The sequence below is a fragment of the Aphelocoma coerulescens genome, chromosome 6 (assembly GCF_041296385.1).
Source record: "Aphelocoma coerulescens isolate FSJ_1873_10779 chromosome 6, UR_Acoe_1.0, whole genome shotgun sequence".
NCBI lineage: Eukaryota > Metazoa > Chordata > Aves > Passeriformes > Corvidae > Aphelocoma > Aphelocoma coerulescens.
This window is the reverse complement of record NC_091020.1, coordinates 25,923,666-25,949,316: the sequence shown is the minus strand read 5'-3', so window position 1 is coordinate 25,949,316 and position 25,651 is coordinate 25,923,666.

Sequence of the window (25,651 nt, the reverse complement as noted above, 5' to 3'; positions counted from 1 at the left end):
ACCTCCTTCCTGTCTGTTTTTGAAGTGCTTTAGTTTGTGCTTTGTCTGACCCCAGCTGGAGCTTCCCCAGAGAAATCCCTGTGGAAGCTACACACCAGCAAACCAAATAATCAGGCAAAGACCATGACTGCAATATCCCATATCCCAGTTTGCAAAATCAGACTTTGAAATAAGATTACCAGCCTAGCCCTAGATGGCACAAATGATCACTAGGGATGACAGGTCCTTGAACTGTACTGCTTTGCTCTACAACAGCTCTTGTTGTGCTAAATGGATTGCTATTGTAGATACACCCTGGGGATGCTACAGGAAGATACTTCACAACAATTATTTGATGTTACAGAAATTACTCCTGAGGGCTACTCTCAGACCTGTAGCTCCAGCACACCCCTCCAGTATTGTCCTGCTATTCTGATCTCCTGCACTGACATTTCTGTTAAGCCTTTTAATGTTGAATTTATGTTTCTGGGTAAGAGCATTTGACTTTGTCTGTCAAGCTAGAGAGTAAAGATTCACATTCTGGGATTTTAAAAATGATTTTTAACTGTAGATGTGGAAATCTACATTGGAAACCAATCTTGTTCTTCCACCAAGTGACCCCAGGAAGCTCTGTATTCTGGAACTGATGTCCAGAGACACAGGTCTTAAAGAAAAATGTCTAAATGCAAGAGCTTCTAGGGGAAGTAATGATTTTGCTTCATGATTAGGGCACATGGAGTCATAAAATGCATCTCTTCAGTCAGTCACTTTGATAACCTTGCTTTTTATCCTCAGAACAAAGTCAGAAGCTTTTTTTTTTTTTTTTTTTTTTTTTTTGGTGGGGTTTTATTTTCACTTTTCCCCTACACTCTCTGGTCTGAAACCAAATCAGATTTCCAAAGACAAACTGATTCTTTTCTATGGCCTAAACCCCTTAAAATTTCATTTCCCCACCCACAATAAACTCTGCACATCCTAACTCAATACCTGAAGCTTGATTTTCAAAGAAAGGGGAATATATAGCATTTTAAAACTTTTAAAGAAACAGCTCCTAAGTGTAGAGCTTATATAATAATGTGTTTATTCTAAAAATAGTTGAAAGGCAATAGACAAATCACATGTCCTTGTTTTAGCAGAAGTGGATGAGAAAAGAGGAACTAGATACTTCACAAAAAAAAGGAAGAAAAATCTGATTGAAGAAAGCTCTGGTGTTCCTGATCTTTGCTTACTAAGAGAGCGAGTTTGGGACACATCCACCCTTCCTTTTCATTGTACTTCCAAGAAGAGCAGCTCAGGTCTTCCATTCACACTACAGGTCATTCACCATTTCTCCTATCTGAAATTTAATATATTTACACATCATTATTTTTCCAATCAAAAAATCAGGTAGTACTACTAACTCAGAATTCAGTCACATACCCAAAAAGAAAACAGGCCAGTATTTATGTACCTATGTTTCTGCAGCACCTGTGACTCTTAATCACAGACTGGACCCCTCCCTTGCCCTATCTGGTGCAAACACCCAAAACCAGAGTGTGTTCTTGTCCCCCAAGCGTTGGCAATCTAAATGCCAGAGGGGAGACAGCAGGTGGGAAATACAGTGGAAAGTATATGTGCACCCCAGAAAGGCTTCCTTAAGCCACAGAAAATGTGTCTACCAAACATTTTCTGAGCAGCATGTGGCTTCTGGGAACAAAATTAAATCGCTCCTTCTCAAGACACAAGGAGGTGGCTCTTTCCTGCAAAACACCATTGTTCACCTTTCCTGAGGATAACCACCTGGGAACTGCGATAATGGAATGGTTGTACAGATACAGGTAGTAATAAACTGCTACAGAAAGGCATTGCTTCAGGGCTGGAAATGCCCACCACCACTTATAAATTGGCAGGTTCTTGCCATCACATCAGGCTCCCCTTCTAATCTCAGCCCCCACCATCCTGCTGTTCCCTCCAAGCCCAGTTCCTGTCACAAGGCTAAGCAGGTAGTGGGCAGGGGATGTTTGGGTTCAGGATTGCTCGTTAAGTCAGGGCAGAAATTACAGGGACTTGCATGACAGCATAAAGGAGCATTTTATGGAATGTTGATTCTTGCATTGGAAAAGGTATTGATCAAGGACTGTGGAACAGGAAATCATGCTTTAAGTGCAACGGATGTAGCATCAAGTGCAATTTTCTTGGAGAAAATATGGAGGATTGTATATTAAAGCCATGTTCTTATAGCCTTTTCTTGCTGCCTTTTAACTCATCCCCATCAATTGCTATGCCAGGAATATAGTGAACTTTGTTTCTCTGAGCCCTCAAGTGGAGGATTTCCCTTTTTCCTTTCAACTCATCTTCCCAAATATTTTGTATGTTTACCTGATGAAAAGGTTGTCAAAGGTGAATTTACAGATAGCTTGATCAAATCAGCTTTCCAGATACACCTCACATGAAAAATGTCATTAAAATATCAGCAGCTATTTCCACACAGGAAAGAAAGGCTCCCATTTCAAGCTGAGTTGTGGAAAGCACACCAATGTCTTAAGCAGCTGTGCACAACCACTAATCCACAGAAAGCAAACAGTCTGGGCAACACAGACTGCTGTGCCTGAGCTTTTCTTCCTGCTTAAAATGCAGCACCCCAAAACATATGCTTAGGATGCAGCAGTGGCCAGGCACCTGTGAGCTGTTCCTCAGAGACAAATGTATAATTTCCTACTTGTTTAGGCAGGGAGGTTAAGGTACAAAGCGTACAGACGAGAAGTTGGAGAGCCAAACTCAACCTCTACCTACAGTTTAGAGTAAGGTAAATAGAATAACATTCCTTAGGATTGCTTCCTCATCATTCATTATAATAAAATCTCTTTTGAGGGGGAAATTATTCTAACTTCTTTGAGCTATGACTGAGAATGTAGAAGTGGCATCACTATGCATTTCTTTCACAGCCCTGATTCTCAAGATAATTTATCTTTTTTTTAAAGATTTAGTGGTACTGAGTAGTATTGGTAATACTGTTTATAAATCCCAGAATAAATTGAAACACAAGCTTACAAACAACAATAAGTGATTAGACAGTCCCTTGACACTGCACAAAAACAAGTATGTTCTTTTTCAGGAATATTTCTTACCTATCAAACCCACTTGCTTACCCTGACCTATCTTCTTTAGAACCTCAGCTTTCCAACAGACATAAATCTTTCTCACAATATAAATTTACAAGCAGTTATCTTAGCACCTATTACGCTTACTTACTCACTTGCTCCTTTCTTCCTTTCCTCCCACGGCTGCAACAGAGCACAAAAAGCCTTAACTAGCAACTCCTGAAACTTATAGCCTCCCAATTCCCATAAAACACTGGAACAAGAGGCATGGAACCTATGTAAGTTTGCTTTCTTAAGTGCTTTTTCATTTTTAGTGATAAAGTTGTTTTTTAAGGGAAAGATATGTGCTAGTCAGGAGCTAAGATTACAGTAAGTCTTATAGGTTCTTTCAAAATTCAGCACTTCAGAATAGTGAGAAGGGAGTGAGCCAAGGGATGGTGGAAAGCAAAAGGACAAGTAGCTCTTTAGTTCATCTGTAATATGGTAAGAGATTAAAAGCTTGACTTTGATTTTAGGGTAACAAGTGGTTTTAAAAATAGGTATCAACTTTAGGAATCTCATGGTTTAAGCTAGAACCTGCCTGTATACTGGTTACTACTGGGAGGTCTTTCCTAGCACCAGTGTAATCTAGCCTCTTATCTTTAAAGACTCCCTATGCTGCCTACTCTCCTCTAAGGTTCTAATATATTGCTGCAAGAGAGAGGGTGGACTTCTCACAGTTCTCCTATAAAGAGAGTGTCAATATTTGTAGTGAGGGTGCACCTGTGATTGTTTAAGAATTGGTATTTATAGCTTAGAAAGGAGTCTCTGTGTTTAAGGAATCAAAATGTTCATCACAGCTTATTTCTACTGGTACTTCTTATTAGGTTTGTTCTCTTCCTGCAGTTTCTGTTGGCAAAAGGAGTCCCAGGGGTCTTTGTCAGGAATATTGCTCCCTGTGGAGGGCTGGTTTTCAAGCCCTAGCAGGTACATTTTTAGTACATGAAGCAAAATGCTTTGCAGAGCCCTTTTACTCTTGCTAGTATCTATTGCACCTGGCAGAACCTTGAGAATCTTCATGTATTATTTAGCTTCAAGGGTGTGATGGCATATGCTGGAAGAGAGACAGGATAATACATTTTCTCTGGGTTTGAACCCAAGACTTTCTAGAGCTCATCTTGTGTGTTTAGGTTTGGTAGATGTCCATAATTCTCCATTTTCATTACTTCTTCACAGCGGAAGCTTCATGTGGAAGAGAAACATAATGAGCCAAGCAACCACAATTTTTGTCACATATGTGCCTCTGAGTAGGGATGGATCACTTATGACCAGGTTATTTGGAGGCATGGGAGGGTAGGCCAACAAACAGGAAACCACAGCCTAATGTAACGAGTGACTCTGTACAGACAGAAGGATAAACTATACTTGTACCTTGCTAGCAATAAGTCTGAACATCCTTAGCAAACACTCTTTGGGGACAGGAATTTCTGTGGAGGATTGGCCTGAAGGAATATAAAATACTGTACCTGCCTCTCACACATAGTGTAAGGCTTAATAAATAATTGTAAGATGATTGAAGATTCTGGCAGGAAAGGGTCTATTACAAATGTGGAGTGCTATTATCAGTCTAACATGCTAAAAGTATTAATTTAATTCCCTCTGATAAAGTGTCTTGTTAATGAGCTATTTCACAAATGTCTAAATGAATTCTATTGAAAATGATTTATGGTCATGTTTCCAAAGAAACAAACTCTCCCTCAAGGAGCAAGGTTCTTAAGTTCTGCTGTTACTTTAATTCTTTTTTCCTTCTGCCAAAGCAACTTAAAAAACAGCAGTTCCACTGATGTTAATAGAAATATGGTGAATAAAACTAGCTAGGGACCAAGTTTCTTAATGCTACATCCCAGTGCACTCCTGTCCTGTAGTTTGCCATGTTTAATGTCCTGCTCAAGCCTATTGCAATAACTGTGAATAGTGGCCAGTTTCAAAATACTGCAAATGTATTATTTATATCATCAAAAGCCTTTTATAAAACACAAGGCAAATCCTATAGACAACCTCCATTATTTCCTTGGGTCTGCAAGGCAAATATCTCACTTTAAATCAATGGACATCATATTCTATTAAAAAATAGTTTTGCAGATCATTCCTTGTGTGGTTGTTGAATTCACTGTCCAAGAGAGACCAGAGAAAAAGTTCATTTTGGCAAGTGCTGTTCATCTTTTATGTTTCAGTTCCCCCATTGTGTTGTTTGGCTATGTACAGTAGCAAGGGTCACTGGAGCTGAACTGGAAGCTAAGGCAGTCATTCCTCTTGTGGTAAAACACTGCTTTCCAGAGTCTCTGGGAATCTGCAAACCCCATGAACAAAATGTCTTTATGTTTTCAAATACGTTTCTCCGTCCTGGCTGGTTGTTCATGAAGTATTTTGGATGCTACACATGACTGATACAATGATTCTTCAAAAAGAGACTTGCTCAAGGTCGTTGTCTGCCTAACATAACCAAAGGCAGTAGTGGAGTAGTGTAGATACCTTGACATTTGAACTGAAACATGACTTGGAAAATATGAAGTGTGTTCTGAGATCTGGTATAAGAATGCAAGGAATGAAACAGTATATTTTCATGCTGGAATAACTATGTCACAAATAGGGCGTTGTTACTAATCCTTTGAATGGCTTGTTAGTGCATGGTCCACTGAAATTAAAGAATAGCTTCTAAACATGCATAATTCTACATATTTTGTTCAAAAATTAAACCACTGTCAGTTGAGAAAAGAAGTCTTTTGTTGATTGTGTGGTAGATAAATACTTATGTTTTACACTGGGGAAGAATTAGGTGTTAATGACTTCCTAGGGTTAGAGCTATTTTAGAGAAAATGGTGGGAGTAATGCAAGAGAAGTAATATGTAAAAATTGAAAACCTGCTGCTTTGTGTTATGGTATGGTCATGAAATATGATGTGAGCAGTTTAACTCCTTTATGTGAGTTAATGCATTTGCTTGCACTTCTTAGCTGTGACAACGTCAGCCAAAGACTTTGACCTTCAGAACTGGAAAAGAGTGGCACTAAAACTCATAGTTAACAACCTAGGAACAGAAGAGAATTGATTCCTTAATACAGCATATTTGTTTTCAATGTTTCTGCTTTCAGCGAGAGAGTGACATTTCTGTTCTTTTCCTGCTCGCTGGAAAATCTTCATTTTAGATATTTTGCAACAGGAGAGCTGATGAGTCTGAGCTGCCTTGCCTGGACTTCAATATAGTACCTCTGTTTGGCAAAAGTCAGGAAATCTGTTTAACAAGCTTCTTTTGTTTTGGGAAGAGGTGTTTCTTCTCTTTTGCCCAGGAACGTCTTTATGACTTCTAAAAAGAATGTGGATAAAGTAGCCACTTGAGGTGGTTTCCATCTTGCAAGTGAAAGATGGCATGTTCCTGTAGCAGTCACTTGGTAAGCGAACGAGGTGTCAGGGCTGTTCTTTTCCACATGCTGGGTTACCGAGGACCTTGCAGACAAATGGAGTGTAGTCCAGAGGGCAATAGCAGTAAAATGATAGAGGACTTGGAAAATGGAAATTGCAAGGGTGATAAAGAGGATGGAACATCTAGCACTTAGGAGATATAACTGTCTGTACATACATAAAGGGATATTACAGAGAAGAGAGACCAATTATTCTCTCAAGTCATCAAGGACAGAGCAAGGCTAATAGATTTAGGATGTTGCTGGAAAATGTCAGTTATAAATTAGGAAATACTTTGAGTAGAAGAACAATCAGGACAACGTATGATGCTCTCAAGTGGAGTTGGGTTGGATTTCCAGCACTGAACCTGTTCAAGTGTAAGGCTAAACATCAGCTGGTATAATGGATCTTGATGTACCTTAAAGCCTACCAGAAGTAAAAGGCCTTGGTCCTGCAAACCTTCACATAGGAGGGCAATACACATAAAACCTGCAGTTTTTGCTTGATTAAGAGTTGCCTATATGGTGCCTTACGCCTTAATGAATCTTTAATGGTTGGTGGGATGTCCCAGCCCCTTTCCAAAGAAGCAAATTCACAGGTAGTAATTATTTACACAAATTGCAAGGCATGTAAATTTTGGATTTTTCCCTATCAAAATCCAAAACTCTTTGTCTCGTGCATAAAAAAACTGATTTCATAAAATATCTTCCATTTTCTATATGAATGTGAAGGATTGGTTTTAAATCCCACAGAACTCTGACTTTCTTAAATTTATATTCAAATGAAACATCTTCTTTGGTTGTCTGAATTTGATTCTTTACTGTGAGATTTTTTAATCTAGATCTGTGGTTTTTAGCCAACCTCCAAAAATATGTATTACACAAGACTATTTCCACAATGATCATTATGGGAAGAATTACAATAAGTGGGCAGAATAGACTATTGCCATTGTAGAATCCAAGCCATTGGTTTGTTGCATCAGTATTTCAGAGGAATTTTTCTCAAGGACAGTCTTTCTGCTCAAGCTCAACAGAAACTCAAAAAAATGCTAATGAGTTTAATGAATCAAAACTTTCATTGCCTGCCTACTGCTACTCTTGTCATACTCCAGGGAAATTAAGGTGCTGGCAGTGTTTGATGAACAGGGTAAAACCACAACCCTTTCAAGAAACCAGACTTACAGCTGGAAATGGATTGAATGCCACAGCTTTTCTTGCTTAAGGGAGAGAGTAGTGGAGAGCCACCATGATGAAAAGGCAGCATACAAATTGCCAAAAAGGATCATCCTCTGAGTATTGTATAGTTCTATTAAATTCATAGGGTTGCTTTTCATATCTCTAACACAATTTGAGCAAATCTGGAAATTTTTCATTCTCCTAATTATCATTGTGGGATCTACCCTCTGAACTGGTTATGGGTTTTTGTAGCAGATAGGAAAATTCTGGATGCCTTTGAGCATCCTTGAGCTTGAGAATAACTTATTTGCCTTATTTGGAAATCATATAACTTCCTACAGTAAGACAACCAGTTGGCCTTCAGGCTTTATTTACATTGCTATTTGCATCTCATTCTTTTTGGTACTTGTATCCAGGATCTACTGCTAACATTAAATTAACTACCTGTGATTGTGTTTACTACAACAGCAATGAAAATATGCTTGTGTGTTCTTTATGTTGTGGCAGAGGGCAACTCTAAGCACCAATTTTACTAAATCTTTTTTTCTTCAAGTTCTAAGTAGCTTATTTGGTCTTCTGATCTAAAGAGAGTAGCAGAGAATGTATGCTGTGATAATGATGAAAGGACTAAGGAGATACCAGGGAAATCTTTTGGCAGTGTTATAAACAGATGAAGACGTGCAAGTGTTAAGATCCAAAGTCAGATCTTTTTTCACATAGAAGCAGGTTGCCACTTCTACGATTTTTGCATGGGTTTATAACTGTGATATTAGAATTGGTATTGTGAGTTTCTAAAGGAAGTCTGCTATGTGCTGAATTTCAATTCCTAAAGTCATCCTCTAGAGCTTCAAATAACACTGTCTGTGTTTCGACAAGGTGTGTAAACATGAGTTTTTCTTTTCTCAGCAAGTGCCCTCTTTGTCTCTTAAAGAAGTTAAAGAATTTGCTATTTCATTTGCCAATCCCTGGCCTTTGTAACCCAATTGGAGCACAGATTTTCTCTGTTCAACAGGAATGCAACACTTAAAATAAGAGGCTGACACATGCTCACCTTCCTACCATGTGACAGTATGTTAAACTCTCATTTTTTCAGTTAATTTAACATTCAGATGTAGTATTTTCTTGCATTCAGCTAAGACTTCTCAGCTTTATGCAGAGCACAGGAACAAAAATCTACCCAAAAATTCTACCATCCAAGTATTGCAGAGGACTGGGACTATATTTGCATTTAGGAGACAAATCAAGCACATTATTCTAGAATGGCCATAAAGCTGTCACAGAAATACCAACAATAAATGCAAAAAATTACTTCTCTTGTAAATCACCTCACTGCTGCTCCTTAGGAAGTGCTGTAGCCAAAATTCCATTCCACATGTAGGAACACAGGACAGCCTGTGGACTTGTGGCTGTCACCACCTCTAGGTATTTTTTTTTGCATAAATATTTATACTTCCTAGGAATAAACAGAAATGAAATTTTCTCATGGATGGCCCAGTAGTGTCCTGCTTTCAGTCTGGGTAAAAAAAATTTAAAGTTGAAAAGTGAACAGTCCCAATAAACAATACTTTTTGAAATAGTATATTCTTCAAAACAGTTGTAGAATGAAGGCATAACTTGTGGTCATCCCTGTGTCTTAGGAGGTGACTGGGATTTGAAATAGTACTATTAGGAGATGTTGGAAGAGGGAACTGGTACCACATTCAAGAGTTGCACCAAGATGTAGCATTCAAGAAATGTTTTTTCCCTCTGACATAGCATATACTGCCCTTATTAAGATTTTGAGATTTTTTGAGAATTTTCCTTATTAAGAGTTTGATAAACACTTAGAAGTCAGACATAGTGCTAAGACAGAGGTAAAGCTGTCCCAAGAAAGAGAAAAAAAAACCAAAAATCCCAAACCTCAAAATAAACAAAGAAAAAAACCCATGTACAAGTCACCAGGAAGCAAAGAATGTTTTCAATGCTATTCCTGATGAAAACCAAAGGAAACTCTTTTCCCAAAAGCTTTGTATCCAGTCACCTTGGCTGAAGGTTTACGCTTTGGGGCACTGATGAAAACCAGAACATTACCCCAAAGACTTCTTTCTAATAAGAGAAACTCCAAAGGGGAGAAATTGTCATTTACTGATTCCATAAAACACTTCTAACTAACTTTCATGGAGGACTAGATCTTTGCCTGGGGGTTAAGAATTTCTTTCTCATTCGTTTGTCCACTACATGTAGGATTTAGAGACAAGAACTGGCTGACATTTCTTGAGTCCCAGTTCAGGTCTTGGATAATGCAATTACCAAGAGCAACTTATGAGCCTCTGTTGGAAATGCATCCAAAAATTATATACAGAGGTAAAACTTTTTCTGGACTTACCAAAACTCACGCACTGTGATTGGAGTATCCCTTGAAAACCTAGCCTATTAAAATATTAGAAATGTGAATGCTTTGAAATCCCAGGTTTTGGCCTAATCTTTAAAGGGAGCTGTGCATTATTTAACCAGAAAACAGATATTTTGAGAGGAAGTCTGATTTTAAAAAATAACACCTGTGGTATGAAAGGGGTGTGTTCATTAAAAAAAAAAAAAAAAAAAAAAAAAAAAAAAAAAAAAAAAAAAGAGGGGCAAAAAGCTTCTGCCTTCACCAAGCATTCTCACATAGGAAGAAAGCTATCAGCAACCTTTCTTTCTGAAAGTCTAATGTCCCTTCAGCCACTGAATTTTTTCTACAGGGAGAGGAGCAGAAAATGCTTGACCAATGCTTGATACAAACCTGACAAATTCTGGGAATATTCTCTGGGTACAAAAAGACACTGTAATCTTATTCTTTTTCTGGCAGTTATTAATGAGTATGTACATGTACATGGATAAAGTATTGATGAGATGCTAATCTCAAAAGAGATAAGAAAGAATTTGCAGGGTGGATTAATTTATAAGTCTATCAGCAGTACACATTTGTCATTGATACATATCTAGTAAACTGTGTATGGATGACACATCGATAACTCACTCCCGATAAGTTTTTTGCAATGGTGGCACAATGTTTTAATTCATTCCCATTGTACCTTTCAGAATTTACAGCTGAGTGGATCTAACATGGGAAGCTCTCAGTATTCAGCCTAAGTAATAAATAGAAGCTGGCTCTTTCTTTTGGTATAAATACAACAGTGCAGACTTTGTAGCTATATTCTGCACAGACAGCATGTTCACAAATCAGTGTGTGCCAAGTATATCCAAATCTTTTTCTGCATGATCTCCTGCTGTACAGTGTAAATAAAGCACTTAGCAAACATGCCTCTCATAGAAGACAAAACAGAAACACAGTTAACGATCTGATCAAAGTCTGAGCTACTCATGTACAATCAGATGTCAGCTCTTCAAACCGCAGGATCCAGAGGAGACACTTCCTACCCCTTCAGAAATATCTCCCTGACTTCTACAGAGAACTGCAGCATGTGTTACATAATGTGTTATATCATCCACTGACTCTATAGGTGCCTTTTTTGGTTAAAATCTCATTATGGGATCCCCTTGCTGAGAGCTGATTGTGTCTGATTGTGTACTTCTGCATAGTTTGTCTGAAGGCACTTGGTTCATGACTCACTTGTGGATTTACTTTTATCACAAGCTCTATTTTATAATGCTGAATTCTAGATCAGATAAGTCACATTGTGTTTACAAGACATTGGAAAATCTGAATTTTTTTTCACCTTAGACTTTTCCTATTTTGTTTGGGCAATCTGTGTTTTGTGGTTCATTGAAGGCTTATTTCAGAACTGGCTACCTATGAGCAAAATCGAATCACCATTTTTCCTGCTCATACTGTTGAGAGTAAAGATTGTTCCAAGTGTAAAAGAATCAATCACCCCTTATTCAATAAAATAAAAAGGCCATTAACTTTGAATGAACCTAGATATGCTCCCATAAACTTTATTAGGTAGCATGTCATGCCTTGAAGATGGGCTTAGGACAACTTCTAAACTTCAGTGGAAGACAAGAGGAAAATTCATTCTTTGATCATGTTCCTGGTTTCCAGATGTGAAAAATATGTTGGGGTGGGTTTTTTTTGTTGTTTTTGGTTTTTTTTCGCAAAGAGCCCTCAAAATGATTCCTGGAGTACCACCAGTTACTTTGAAAAGGTACATGTAGTCTTTATTAGAAAATGCCTTTGGAAAAAAAAAGGCATTTTTCACAGCACAGCATACAGGAGTGTCCTTAATTTGCCAACTAACAGAAAGACAATGACTTCCTTTCTCATACTGTTTACCTTCTAGGAGGGAGAAAAGAGAGAAGGGTGAGTGCTTGGATGATCTTATTCTACTTCTCAAAGAGTTTTAGTTTATCACTTCCATCTCTGATCAAGGGGGATTATTATAATTTCTTATTAGTGGATGCACAGTTCTAAACCAATACTCACAATCATGTGAACACAATAAAATTCACCTTCAAAGCCCTAAAGGAGATGGAAGAGAAGGTGCATTTACATTTTAAATTTTCATTCAAAATCCAACACAGGGTCCTTGAAGGAGTGAGGGCTATTTAAAAATTCATGTGAAGTTTTGGATCTGGAATCCTAGCATATTTCCTGTTGAGGAACTGCATACATCACAAAATGCCATCACCACTTACCACTTTTATTATGCAGATCATTCTCTTGAAATATGGCAGTAGATGATTGCCTCATGGGAAGTGTAGGACTTAGACCATGTTGAATGATAATGGTTTGTGCAGAACCTTGCACTGCTACTCTTCCTAAAGCATTGATTTAGGGGATGAAGGCAGGGCTCTTTTTTTTCTATTAAAGATGAAAATCAACACTTCCAGAGAACTTAAATTAATACAGAAATTTTAAAAAAAAGTTCAGATTAGTTTGCAGCACAGTTATGCATCAAAGTTCTACCAATGTATTATGCATCTCTCTAGTCTTTTGAATCTTCCTTACATGCCTTCCCCCATACTCCTAAACAGACATAGCTCCTTTCATCATCCTGTTGGCATAAATAGGAGCAGGACTAATATTGGCAAAACTGTTCTATTAATTTCTGTATAAAGGCCATTTTTCTTTGTGGAAAAGGAAAAGGTCACCACACATAGACTGCTCTGAATCCTGGATTCTATACTGCAAGCCATTAATTTGTAGATCATATCCAAAATAAGCATGAACCTGCAGTAGCCGTAGCACTATATGTGTCAGCCAGTTTATTTTTTTAAACAATTGTTTTGAGACTAAATCTGTGCTGCAATAACAAAGCTTTTTCCGCAATTAAGTTACAGACAAGCTTAATTATTAAATGTTACCCTGGCTGTAAGGATGTGGACCTTAAAAATAAATTATTGGCTTAATCAGATGGTGGTTTTGCCAAGAAAGCTTTTCAGCTAGGGCCCTTAAAGCCTGGATAGGTGTCTAGAACATGGAGTGAGAGTGAGAACTTTGAACTCTGCTCAAAGTGTGCTGTTCTTATTATTACTTGAAAGAGCCATCAGTTGATCCATTGCTGTACCCTGTCCACATCTCCATTCCCAGAGCAGGAATAACTGGGCATATTTGCAGAGATATTTGTTTTCCTGTGTGAAAAATCTTCCAGAGAGGGACTCCACAGTCCTCGTGCATGGCCCATCCCTGAGCTACAGCAGTACTTTTGCCAAGTTATTTGTAATGTTTAAGCTGAACTCTCTGGCTCCATCAACTCATAGTAAAACTTCCTGTAACTCCTCATCTTCTGTTTTGTATAGCAAAACTGAAGTGTATTACCATGTCTCAACCCAGGTGCGGAGTATGTTTAAAGGTATTTAAGAAGTTATGTGATTGTTGATTATGGTGTAAGAACAACATTTAGAAGAAACATCCAGCACTAAAGCCCTGAATTTGGATTCCTCAGATGTACTGTCGATTTCCTGTGTAGCCTTGGGCAAGGCCCTTCACCTTTAAAGTGTCTGATTTCTTATCAAAAAGGCACAAAGCTTTTACTGTAGCAGCCACTCTGTTTAGCCAGGGAAGATCACAAAATATTCAGACAGACACTATTTCATCCTTTAAATCTCAGCACATTGGTTCCTGTAGCTCACCTTTGCTAAGGACTCAGCAGCTGTCCTTGAATCTTTTTCCCCCTTTTTTGCTGATGTTTACATTACAACACAACAAGGGTGTTGAAACTTACAGTCAGTTCAAGATGAAATCCCTGTCTGCTCGATCAGCAATTACTTTGTTTTCAGAAGTTCTACATTAGTTTCAAATGTTATTTGAGGTTCAGTGTCTTTCAGATTAAATTGACATTTAAAAAAAGGAGAAATAGTCATTCTCTCCTAACCTTTGGAAATAACACTGGGTTCAGACAGTACTATCTGCCGTCCTGCTACTTGTTTCTTATCATTTTCTACAGTGCCCAGGCTATTATTTTCTTTAACCTCTGATATGTGTTGTTGAGCTGGTCTGGGTGCCAAACACCAGAAGCACTTTGGTGAAAGAGCAGTAGTGACCCTCAATACATTTGATCTCATTTCTTGACATTTCTGTCATCATTATTTGACTGCATGAAAATGGTAAAAAACCCCACTGAACCCTCAGCCTCTGTGAACCTGAAGCCCTTCAAAGAGAAATAGCCTGTACACTATTGGCAGAGAGCCTGCAAAGGACATTTATCCCAGGATCCTGTATAAATGCCAACCAGTTAATTGAATGTTCCCTGCCTGGCTTCCCTGCAGTTTGATTTTTTTTTTTTCCCTCAAGTTTTGGTGGGTGAAGTTTTACCTCTCTTTCAACTGTTCTTTCTTTTTAGTCTGATTTGATTCATTCAGTTTTTGACCAGAAAAAAACCTTTTGCCAGTTCAGACAATTCACTAATCAGGTTTTAGGTTGTTCCACAAGTCTTGTTCTTCAGTGAAGAGCAGCTTGACCCTCAGTCCAGACTAGATGAATATTTGAGGGGAAATGTTTCTCTTTGCACTGAGGGTGTACACTCTGTGTGAAGAGGCATAAAAGCCTTCAAAACATGTCAGTTCCTCTAATTACAAGTCCCCTAAACACCATTGTTTCCCCACTACCTGAAAACATCTTCCCACCCTTACCATTAGACGTAAAGATCTGAATTAGATTTCCTTCATCATGTTTATCTTCCACTGGTGGGAATAACAAAGTCAACCACTCTATCTAAAAATGCCTGTGAAGACAAAAACCAGTTAAGTAGAGAAGTAGGTTCCTGATGTTATTAAAGCCTGTTTTTACAGGACCAGAATCACAGCAAGCTACCAAGTGCCATCTGCAGTCTCTTTCTCCCAGTTTTGATGTCTAGTACTGAGTGATCAAACTTCAGTGGGATTTCCTTTTTTTTACTTTATTGAACCACTACAACCACTACTGTTCTGAAGGACAAGGCAGTTCTAAAGACCAAGGATTAAGCTCACTAGGAATGTGGGTAAAGCCTCCATGCAATTCAAAGGCCTCTTACTGCCAGCCCTCTACTTACTAAATTTCTTTTCTTTTGCCGAAAGTAACCTGCCTCAGTTCAAGTACTGACCCTGTAAATGGAGAGGGGCTAAAGTATCTTTAAAATCCATTAAGATTTTAAATTGTCCTACGATCTCATTAAAGGTCTTCACAATAGTATCAGGGACAGGCTTCATTTAGAGCCACTGCTATGGGCCTGTAAGTACCTTGGAATAGAGTCCAAAGGCAGTAAGAACCAGGATGTGTCGGATGCCATTTTCTGTTGGGCTACAGTGTCAGCAAGGCTGTTGGCCAAATGCCTGAGCTCACAATACATTTTCCATCAAGCTGGTACTGTAAATGGTGACTTTGATGTGCTCTGGCAACTTCTGGAAGGATCTATTTTTTCTAATAACTGCATTTTGACCAGGTATTAATAAGTTTAATCTCCTGGTGGTGTTAAACCAACACAGTAGGCTAAAAAACTACCCTTACTTATGTCTCCATAATCTTGTCACCTAGAAGGTTTTTTTGAAATGCAGGTACTGGCCAGTTCATACATTCCCTTTGGCTCAGCTCACTGAAATCAGGAAATACTCCCAGGTTACTCTGTGGCTGAGGATGAAAAACCCAGATTTTTCTTCTCCTTGGGGTACAATTTGTTATCTTGTTGCTGTGCAGCAAGTGACACCTTGGTATAGGAAGGTTAGTTTGCGTTTTGTTTTGATTTTTTATCTAATTAGTTTGCTTAATCTTTCACTTCCCTTGGAATAAAACACACAAATATGAAGGAGACTTCCCCACATAGGTATGTCTTATAGTGGTTGCTTTGTAGTCATAGCTGACTGCTGGAAGTGTTGAACCTGAGCTGGTGGTCCCCATGGGCAGTGTAAAATATAGGAAATGGGTCAGAATAGAGAGTGGCTTTCATTGTTTTGCTGTGTCTGATTGAAAATATTTGAATGCTGGGAGCCAAAACTGGGTTTGTTCCTAATGTTTTACAAGTTTAAAATTATGAAATAAGTAACACTTTCTATCTGTAACTTCTCCTGTATGAGTTCATTTGGATAACACAGCTTTGTAGTAGTAGAAGGAACAGCAACAAACACAACACTGTAATTGGATTTAAGTCTATTTTATAACTTTTTTTGCTCTTTGAGATCTTGAGTTACCCCAGGAAACTTTACCAGTCTAAATATTTGCTTTCACAAACTCTTTTCTAATGAGATATTTTCATTCTTTCTGGCATTTTCTATGGAAATGATTAAATTCATTAATCAGAGTTTAAACACTTTTTTCAACACACTCGCATTACTAATAGAGCCATAGATACATTTAGTTAATGTCCTATTATTTTTTTAGAAAATGATTGATCTGTAAGCAGAGAATAGCTTAATTCACCAAGAAGTTCCTCCTAAGAAAGGCTGGGGAGTTTCAGGGAAGAACAGATTCAAATTAAGACACCCCAGTATGGAATATAATGGGACCAAAAGACTAGCAGGGTATGAGCAAGAGAAAAACTGGTCAAGGGGAGAAAAGAAACTTACATCATCTAATGTCAATTACTGCACTTCACACTGACTTTTGCCCAATTATTTTTATCTTCAGCTTAGCTTGCATGGATACTCATAGAATGGCACATGGCCTGGATCAGAGAGAATTTTAAGGGTCACTATCCATCATAGCATGTTCATTCCTGTCTTTGAAATGGCCCACAAGGTGGAGAGCATTAAGACATCTGTAATGCTGTAGACTAACCTGTAGCAGGACCTGCTAATTAACTTTGGATATTAGCTCAGGAACATGAAGACCCCAAGACTCCAAGTTTTGCTTTGTAACAGGCAGGCAAATCATGGGGCCTTACAGTAATTGCTGGATCCCAGGTCTCCTCAATATTATTTCACACACATATTTTTGAAGCACAGCCTGAGGGAAAATTTTTCCACACACTCACATTATCCACATGCTCAATAAATCCATCTCAGTTCAAGCTCCTCTTCATGGCCTGTGGCATTGCAGGGACAGAAAGCTGAGGCTTCCTTCTCCAGCCCCCCATCACCACAGCCCTCTGAAAGCCTTGCATCTCTATGCCCCAATAAAGTGCATCTACAGCAAGGCAGGCTGTGCATCCTCTTCTTCCTATGCTGAGCTTTTAGAAAAGCACACCTTTCTTTTAGCAGTGAGCCAGTGCTCCCAGGGCTGGTATGAAATTGCTGGCAACCAAACCCTAGCTACAGTAGACCAGTCTCTCACATCCCAGGTGCCTGGTCGGCCTATTAACTGTCCCAGCATGAGTCTGCTGTAAGTACATGAGAGAGAATGCTGCTACACACAGGTATCTCCAGCTCCTAGTCATCCTCTGCCCATGACATCACTGCCACAATGTGATTTACACTCTTACAGGAAGCATTATCCTATATTGACAATGCAACCCTTTGTGCCCATTTATCTTCTAAAATAAGGTTCTGGGATATCAATACAGTGAAGTCTCTCTATTTCTTCAGGTGCTGCTGAATCTTTGAGTCCATCAAGGGTTTTTCATAAAGGTTTTTGGAATGTGGCCCTCACAGCAGGAGACATTACCACTTGTGAAAAGCAGCAACCAGCTGACCCTGATTAAGCTTCATTGTACCGAGGTTTGTTTATTGGTTTGGTTTTTTTTCTTTGGGTTTGGGTTTTTTTCGCATATGTCTTTGTTTAAACCACAAAAAATATTGGAGAGGGAATTCTTCTCAGAAAATCTAGGTTCAGCACACAGCACTAAAGATTTGTGATTTCAGACACGAGGCCTGGACAAGGCTTTGTTGTGATATAGATAACTACTGTTTCTATTGCAAAGTGGAGCCAAGAGCAGAACAGAGAATCAGACAGCTGATGTTGAACAGAATAGCTGGTAAAAAAATGCATCATTTTATTTCCCTAAGGGACCTTGTTTGACTTAAATGCAGCATCCTCTGCCTTAAAACTGAAGTACATTTCAGTAGGAGTTTGCAAATCAAACTTTCTAAACACTGTCAGTAAGTTGGTTAATATGTTAATTGGGCCCTGAATATAATCCCAAGAGGAAGAGTAGATTGTGATTTTTTTAGTAGACTGTTATTCTGCTCCATCTTCAAACAGAGCAGACATTTACACAGAAATGGATGGTATTGGATATTCTAAGTCTCATATTGTTCCCATAGTAATAATGATATCCCATTTCATTAGGATGTGCCTAGCATTGCTTATGAGCTAATAATTTCCTAGCAATAATTCAAACCACATCCTTCATTATCTAGAGGTGTTCTGACAACAATAAACTACTCATTTTTTAAAGCAAACCAAGTCAGGATTGCTATCAGCATTTTAAGGAAGATATCCATCTACTGCTGCTAAGTGAAGCAGTCATGTGGAAGGAGACTAGCCAAGTGAATTAAGATGTCCATGCCTCTGGAATTTTCTAGGAGGATGGTGAGACACAGTAATTACTGTGGCAATATTATATTGTGCAAGAGATAGGAAAATGAGGGAAGTGTTAAAGGTGGTGTTTATTTTTTGATCCTGTCATAAAAGTAATTGACTTTAATTATCATAATAAATGTTCTAGCTGCTTCAGATAATTACATTCAGTGCCTTCCATATAGTCTAAATTTATGAGGGTGTTTGGGTCAGCACATCAGCACAGCTTACAGCTATACATGAAAAGTGGATTCTGCTGAGAGTGCTCTCTTAGAGCTGGTGCCTTCTGAAAATATTCTCCCTTTTTAAGTAAAACATTCCTTGAACTCATTGCAATCGCACCACAGGAAACAAAGATGTTTCTGCTCTCTATATATCCTGTATAGGACTATGTGTGCTGCAGATGTAGCTTAACTAGGCTCAGAGTACTCAAGAGAAGAGAACACAGTGTATTTCTTTGTTGCTGAAAAAGTTGTGGTGAATCACAGCAAAGTTTTTCTTCGGCCTGCTTTATGTGCAGGTGGCCAGATGAAAAGGATCCAAAGAGGACAGGAATGATCAGGACATGCCATTCCTAAGACTTGAAAGCCAAGATTTAATAAATGTTGCTTTAATATCATTCTACTTGCTGGCATGTATGAAAGTTGAAGAGTTTTCACACTTCATTTAAAGCTGCATACAGCTGCATAAAGCCAAAAGAGATTTGCACCCTCAGCTTCACTGACTTCCATTTCCCCTGCTAGTCTTTCGTGTACGGTACAGAGAGGGACACCTCTGTGGAGCCCAGCTGGAAAACTCCACCTGCACCCAGCCCCTGGAACCTGAGGTGGCAGAACCTCCCTGCTCTGCTCCCCTCCTGCCCTCCCAGTGCCTTGCATAGGGCCACTGCACAGCTCAGTAGCCATGGTCTTAAAAGCCTAGTTTGGTGTAATCACAGTTGAATCCTAAGCTGTTTTACAGGCTGAGCCCAGAAGCTTCTCCTCCTGAGCAGCACTAGGGCATTGATTCCTGGGAATTGAGGCAGCTCTGTTTGCCAAATGTCTCCTCTCCCTGCCTGTTCACCTCTCCTCATAGAATCCCAGGATCCCAGAATATGCTGAGTTGGAAGGGACCCACATGGATCATGGAGTCCAACTCCTGGCCCTGCACAGGACCATCCCCAAGAGTCACACCCTGTGCCTGGGAACATTGTCCAAACACTTCTTGAACTCTGTCAGGCTTGGTGCTGTGACCGCTGCCCTGGGGAGTTCCAGTGCCCAAACACCCTCTGGGTGAAGAACCTTTGTCTAATATCCAACCTAAACCTCCCCCAGCACAACTTCAGGTCATTCCCTCCTGTCCTGTTGCTGGTCACCACAGAGAAGAGAAGCTGCAATCAGGTCTCCCTTCAGTCTCCTCTTCTCCAGGCTGAACAGACTAAGTGACCTCAGCTACGCCACACATGGCTTCCCCTCAAGGACCTTCACCATGTTTGTTGCCCTCCTTTGGACTCTCTCTAATAGTTTAATGTTTTTCTTATATTCTGGCCCCCAAAACTGCCCCCAGGACTTGAGGTGAGGCCACCCCAGGGCAGAGCAGAGCAGGACAATCCCCTCCTTTACCTGGCTGCTGATGCTGTGCCTGAAGAACATAGAATTTCATAAAATTGTTAAACCCAGAGCAATATTGTAGTGGGGTGTAAATGCCTTGGTTTTTTAATAAAAATGTTCTTCATTTATGTATAATAAACTCCAGTAACTACATTGGTTTCTCGCTCCAGTCTTCAATATGTCAATCAAAGTGGATATTTGGAAGTAGAGATTTAAGTGCTCTGCCTCACAAAGAATGTAGAAGTCGGGTGCTCTCTATTTTTCACGCTGTCTTGTGACATATGTAAGGTGTCACATATTGCAATAATAGCAATTGATCTACTACAAAAAAAACCAAACTAGCTAAGAATGAATAGAAGATTTATATATTACTTAAAACAGTATAGAAGTGTCTGTAGCTCTCAAGATGTTAGATTACCATCTAATCCAAAAGGTATGGCTGGATTTATTGAAGTGCTGAACAATTTCATGAAATCATTGTGCTTTCTCTGTACCTTAGATCAAATAACCTGATATCAACCTTCGGGATGTTACATGAGCATTAGCAGTGAGGAAAAAGGTTTTCCTGTGATGGAGATTGCTACCTCTTGCCCTGGCACATGCTACATAACAGCGTAGGATGATCTGATTGGATTGTGTCAAGTGGTTCAAATTCAGCAATTTAATATCTACTTGAAAAGAGTTAAAAAATGGTATAAACCACTGAAAGTAAAACCAAGTATGTGTTTATGATTTACATATTCTCCTGAGATCCATGCAATAATGCACAATTTAAAATAACATATTTATTTAATCTCTTGATTTAGGATGCAGAAACTGTGCTTTTCTGAAATACCATCCATCATCTTTTATTTCTTTTAAGAACTGAATATTCAATATGATCCATTTAAAGACTATAGATACAAAAATGCTGCTAGCAAGGATTTTCTTGCTATTTTCTAAGTCTGTGAGAGACTTTTCTCTCTCACAGAAGAGGTGGCAGGGAATGTAAACAACCAAGCCACCTGCAGCCTTGAAAAGTCTTGTTTATAGTACAGTAGAAAATATTTTGACAATGGATGTTTTAGGATTTTAGCCAATCACCCCCAAGGGGTGGCTGATCTTTTGTCCAATTAGACTATGAACAAAAAAGTCTATAAAAGAGTTTGTAAAATAATTAAATAAATCAATCTTGCTGCACAATTCCTGCCTGCTGGATCTTCTCTCCTCCTCCTCCTCCCTATGGCTGCGGGACACAGTGATATACCCTAGGGCCCAGGCCTGCCGTAATAAAAGACAACAAAAACTATTCATTAATTTGTGCAGAATTTAGAACAGTTTGAGTCCATGTTAGTATATTTATCATTCATATTTTCATTGTTTTTAAAATAAAAAATAAATTTATTTGAAATTTATCTTTGTTTAAAAATTGCCATGCATTTTTGAGAGCATCATCATTCCCTAATTAAATTAGAATGTGCCCAGTAGAGTTTATTAGACATAAATAATGAACTGCCCAGTAGAGTTTATTAGACATAAATAATGAACATGGTTGTTAAAAACCCCAAGGTCTTTATCTTAGTTTTAAATTAGCAAAAAATTGATTCATCTAGGTGGAGCAAGACAGTAAAAAGGCTACTAAGTGATCAGAAAACTCTATATTAAATTTTAATTATTTTTATTTGTGAACAGTTCACATGATATTATACCACTGTGGTAGGAAATGGAGATACATTTTCTAAACATGGAGTCTTCCTACACATGCTCCAGCTCTTTAGCTTAAATGTCACCCACCCAAGTGTGAGTTGAAATTTGGTGATGCTAAAGTTTCAAATTAAAGCTGTTGGGAGAATTTGTTTTGGGAAAGATAGACAAAACATTGAAAACAGATCTGGGAAAATGATTTCCAGGGAAAAAAGATCTAGGGATCTTCTGTTCAACATCCAATCTGAAACAAGCTGAGAGAAGAATAAGCTTGTCCTATCATTTATTCCTTCATCCACATAGTTTCTGGTGACCTATTTTAACTCACTTGTACTTCTTCACAAAGGACTTGGACTTGAAGATATTGTGGGTCCCTTCCAACTCAGCATATTCTGTGATTCTGTAAAACAGACTATAAAGCTAGGAACACAACTCAGTTTTTGCTAAATTTGTGCTGTAGTCTGTAACATGACCAAATCAGAGCTGACGAGAAGTGGTAGGACTTTTTCTGAAAGGTGAGACATAAAGGAACAAATTAGATGGGAGCCAAAACTGCATGCACCATCTGCATTCATCAGGCAGCTGAAGAAGAGAATGGAGATGGAAATACACCTTTCAAAGAGTGGAGGGGATTCTTCCCCTGCTGTACATATGGGCAGATATTGTCCTATGTAAGCATTTTTAGTAAATGCAAGTGATCCCTTTGGAGAATTAATATATGTCAGTCACAGTATATCCCTCTGAGATAGTAGGAACAAGCTTGATCATGTGTCAAATCAAATTCCCATTCCTCCTTCATTACCAGGTAGGAATAGCAGCCTTTAACCCCTCCATGCTCACAGGTGTTTCCCTCATTTAGAACTTACAGAGAACTGAGATATATGTGTGCCTCTTCAGAAAAATTCACCTCCATTATTAATAACAGCTCTTGGTTTGAAATTTGAGTTAAAGCACCATTCCTCAAGGGGCTCAGGCTTCAGATTCTTTCCATGGTCTGAATTACATTACTACCTGACAATACGCAAAAGTGGGAAGAACTTCACAAGGGAGCCAGAAAGGGGCAGAATATAAGCAGAGAGCGGTGTTTTTTCACAGCCTTTTTAAAGTTTAACAAAAGTTTGTCTCTGTCTCTATTCTCCTCAGTGAGATTTTTGCATAACAGGCTTTAGGAGCCACCTCATTATCTCCTGCAGCAGTCAGTGCCAGCCATCTCCACCTGGGCATTTGAATGGATCTGAAGCAAGGTGATACCTTTATAATGATGCCATGTGATCAGTGGCCTTAGTAAAGGCAAGAAAACTGGGAATTTTCTTGGTGCCTCACTGACTGTATTTTTAGGATTACAATATCTCTTCCATTGAGATTGATAGGGTGATTAGCATAATTAAGTCACCTGGCCTTGGAGCCTTCCTTTGCAAAGTCACAATTACTGACGCTGTTTTCATCCTTTCCTGTCTGCTCAGAGACATCTGTTTTGTGTCAAAGGGAAAGGCAATTTTTTACCCCAGAGCAATTTGGCTTTGCATCAAGCTCTTCAGAGTTTTGTCTCAGGACTCTGTATAACATCACAGTAACCTGCGATGGAAAAGAACAAATAATAATCTGGACTCAGTGCACAGCTAGAGGCAATGCATAATTGTTTTAGAAAACAGACTTGTCTACAGTTCCTACCCAGGTTGGTTTCAATTGACCTTTTATTTAAAGAATCATCACACAGTCTTCTGACATGCTGGAAACCGAGCTTGCACTTTCTTTCATTTTTTATTCCTATATTTCTGTCATTTCTTAACAAAGTTAAAAGAAATATAATGTAGGTTTCAATATGTCATGCTGATTTTTACTGAGATAAGAACAGAAATACAGTTTCCCCTGAAATTAAGATTTTCAATTTTTTTTTCCAGAGGTGCTTTCTTTGCTGTATCCAAGCAAGATCCTTGCTTTGGTCCCCAGTTCAAAACATTGGCACAGATTCACCTTGGAGAAATGGTATCTTAGGTGTTACAGAAAGAGCACAACCTTCTTAAGATCTTACAAGTGTTCTGTAGTGGAGCAGGAAATTGGACCTATGTTTCCACTGACCGAGAGGGCACATTTGACTGTTAGACCATGCTTTGCCTCTGAGATGATTGCTATTGGAAAAGCAATGTGCCTCAAGGTGCACATAAGCCAGAAACATTTTCTCCTTTGCAGGAGAAAGGAATCTCTTCAACCTTTCTCTTACCTTGCTGTGTCTTCTTGATAGGATAAAACAGTAACATCAATGAAGCCATTGGAAGAGTGAGGAGCCACATGGAGTTTAACAGGTGTTATTTAATGCTGATTCTCTATAAGCGTATGCCATTTATAATACATATTGTTATGAGCATATTAGAAATTCAATTAGTATTTGTTACTAATGTTTCCATGTCATAATTGCTTAACCTTAAATAAGTGCAATCACTTATTAAAACCTTGCTCAGTCAATTGTCAGCTCTTTACGAACAATTTATAAATGGAACCTGACTGCAAACTGACCTCTCTCATGTCCGATAATACTGCTCCTCTGACTTCTAGGTGGATTCCTCTACCTTGCAGACTGATAGCCTATGATTTGATCACTAAAAATAGCCCAAATCCCATGTTTTCTTTCTGCAGGCTTAGCCCTGTATGACCACATTTGGGCAACGGGGAGCTCTCAGGAGCAGAGCAGGGAAGAAAAGCTCACAGATATTTTACAGGGAAAACACAAGACACAGCTGGGCTCTTCAAGCTCTTCTCACCAAAGGTTGTTCTGGGATTAACAGGGAGCAAGTTCACTTCTTGTGTGGGCACAACTTGACAGACAAAATTCTGTCTTTCTCTCTTCATTTGCATGCAACAGAAATAAGATCACATTTTTGTTATGCTTGGTGGCTCCTTTCTGTCTCCTCAAAATTGTCCTCTTGCCATATGAGCCAAAAGGATCAGGGCACTCATGTGCACCATCTATTTGAGACCTTGGGGACTGCCTGTGTCCAACTTTCCCCTCCCATGCAAACTTTTTCAGCACATTTTCAGGACTCAGAGTCTCTTACCTAAGCAGATTTTGCCCTTCAGCCTGGCCAGGACCATCAACAGCCATTGATGGCCATTGTCAAAGGTTTTGAAGATCTTAAGCAAATATTGCTCTTCTTTTAGGACATGAAAATTTGTTGTGATGCAGAAACAGATCCTTTGCATCCCAATGTAACCCTCACCTAAGGCTATTACTTGAGGATCTCAGCTCATACCGCCCTTATATTGGTGCTGAATGTAAGGTGCAAGTGTTAACATGGAATACAAAGGTAAAAGTATTATAGAAATAATGGTGTAAAGAGAGAAAATATTGAAGTTGTCTATTAAAGGTGTTGCCAAAATAATATAGGATGACTAAAAAGTAAAAATGGATCAAAACTGGAAAGAAAGGAAGGCTGAGGATATGTGGCTGGGCTGTCACAGAAGCAGAGTGAAATGTCGGTAAGGAGCTGACTGTTTAGGGACTCAGTCTTTTATAAAGCACCTGTCCTGAGGGTGTGGGAAATCCCAACCAATACTTTTGAAGGTGAATGTGTGTCAGGTATTTATGGTGTGACTGCCACATAGTTTGGGGCATACATTAGTATGTATGAAACATATTTGGGTCAGACTTTCTATTTAGCTCTTTTCTTGGGGAAATCAGTTTGGATCCATGGAGCCAGTGTAGAGATGTGAATCAAGACAAAGTGGAGACCTGTGAATTTGTATTACATATACATATACATATATATATGTCCACATGTATACAGTGTATAAGTAAGGAAAGATACAAATATAAATGCAAATATGAATGTATATATAAAATATGTATAAGTACGTTGGGGCTT